This window comes from Hyperolius riggenbachi, chromosome 2 (assembly GCF_040937935.1).
Source record: "Hyperolius riggenbachi isolate aHypRig1 chromosome 2, aHypRig1.pri, whole genome shotgun sequence".
Taxonomy (NCBI): domain Eukaryota; kingdom Metazoa; phylum Chordata; class Amphibia; order Anura; family Hyperoliidae; genus Hyperolius; species Hyperolius riggenbachi.
Window position 1 is genome coordinate 10,760,214 of NC_090647.1, and position 2,252 is coordinate 10,762,465.

The window sequence follows — 2,252 nt, forward strand, 5'->3', positions numbered from 1 at the left end:
TTGGCATGAATCATTTTCATTGAAATGAAACACATCTGATTCGCTGTTTGTAGCCCCACCCCTTTTCTAAATATTTAACCCCAGTCACCCAATGATCAACTGTACCAGGTTTGAGGCTTGTGCCATTAACAGTGCAAAAATGGCAGCAATTAAATATTTGCCTTGAAAATCAATAGGTGAATTGTGATTGGTTTTTGTAGGCTCCACCCACTTTTCTGAATATTAATCCCAGTCACCCAGTGACCAACTGTGCAAAGTTTTAGAACCCCACAATTAATAGTGTAAGAATGGCTGCAGTTTACATTTTCCCAGTGAAATTTGTGTTTGTCTCCGCCCACTGAAGACTCGGCATTGCCCAGGTATGTATTTGGCTGGTGTTGGCTCCGCCCACTTTTTCTAACTTAAACACAAAATTACTTAATGACCAAGTTTGTGAGCTTTGCGGTCTTTGGCATCAATAATTTGCATTGAAATAAAATAAATCTGATTGGCTGTGGCTCCACCCCTTTCTGAATTTGAACCCCAATCACCCAATGGCCAACTGTACCAGGTACAGGTGATTAACAGTGCAAGAGGCTTGTGCCATTAACAGTGCAAGAATGGCATCAATTAAATATTCACTTTAAAGATCGCTTCTCGGCCTTTTGGCTAAGATCAAGTGTAGTATCTGTTCTTGAAATTTTTGGGGGGACCTGGAGGGATGGCACTGTGGCAGGGTGTCCTTCCTGGTCGTAATTCCCAGGGACTGATGGAATGGATCTATATCATGGTCGAGGCTGAATGGCTGAGGGCTTTGCTTAGGCGTACTGCCCCTGGAAGTGGCGCTCCAGGTGCACCTGAAAAAACCTGAGATGTGGCAGATCCCAGGCGGAAGTAGGGTGCTTTGGTCTGTACTGCCCATATGCATCGCCAACTAACGCAGCTCCCCGGCTTTTTGGATAGGGAGAGTGCGGAATTTTTATCACTCCGGCCGCAAGGTCGGGGCCAGCTTGCTGGCACCGGGGACTTCGGTTCCCACCCGGCTCCCTCTCGGGGGAGCCACCCGGACCATGTGGACGCGGTTGCCACATGGCCAGGCCCTTTGGGTAACCACTGGGCGCAGTAGGGGTCCTCCTCGGAGGACCCCAGGATCCTCCAACCCCTCAAGTGTTGGAGGATGCCACCCCCTGAGCCGAAGGCAAAGGGGGAAGGTTCCCTTCGGGGAACAACCGGAAGGGCCCTGCAGCATTGTGGGGCCCGTGGCTACTCATGCACGTTTTGTGGGGGTGCTTTAGGGCACTCACGCTTTTTCCGTGCATGGGGCTAATAGCCTTGCTTACCCGGGACCTCTGTTGCATGCAACAGGGGCCAAGAAAGCTTAAAAAAAAAAAAAAAAGTGGGTGGAGACAAATACAAATTTCACTGGGAAAATGTAAACTGTAGCAATTCTGTTAATGGCAGGGTTTTTAAACGTTGCACAGTTGGTCACTGGGTGACTGGGTTTAATATTCAGAAAAATGGGTGGAGCCTACAAAATTGAATCAAACTTCACCTATTGCTTTTCAAGGGGAATATTTAATTGCTGACATTCTTGCACTGTTAATGGCACAGGCCTCAAACCTGGTACATTTGGTTATTGGGTGACTGGGGTTCAAATTCAGAAAAGGGGTTGGAGCCACACACAGCCAATTAGATTTGTTTCATTTCAATGCAAATTATTGATGCCAAACAATGCAAAGCTCACAAACTTGGTCAGTGAGTAATTGAGTAACTGTGTGTTAGGGTTAGAAAAAGTAGGCGGAGTCAACACCAGCCAAATACATTCCCGGGCAATCAGCTAGTACATAATAATAAGGTAGGGCATTAGGCTATGACTATGGTAGGATTAGATTGTGAGCTCCTCTGAGGACTGTCAGTGACATAACTATGTACTCTGTAATGTGCTGCAGAAGATGTCAATGCTATATAAATCCTACTAATATAATAAATGGGAAAGTTCGGATGTTTGGATGTTTGAATGTTTGGATGTTTGTTACTCGATCATGCAAAAACGGCTGAATGGATTTGAATGAAATTTGGCACACACATAGTACATTACCTGGAATAAAGTATAGGATACTTTTTATTCCCATAACCAAAAAGAGACAAATATAAATTTCACTGGAAAATGTAAACTGCAGCCACTCTTACACTGTTACACTGGAGGTGTGTTTAGATTCTAAGGGCTCTATTCATAAAACCTTACCGCAAGTTTTCCGCTCAAAACAGCGGAC

At 45.3% G+C, this 2,252-nt stretch overlaps 1 pseudogene; it reads left to right on the forward strand.

Moving 5' to 3' along the window:
* Positions 1-628: 628 nt before the first annotated feature.
* Positions 629-760, forward strand: LOC137554797 (U2 spliceosomal RNA; annotated as a pseudogene).
* Positions 761-2,252: the final 1,492 nt, after the last annotated feature.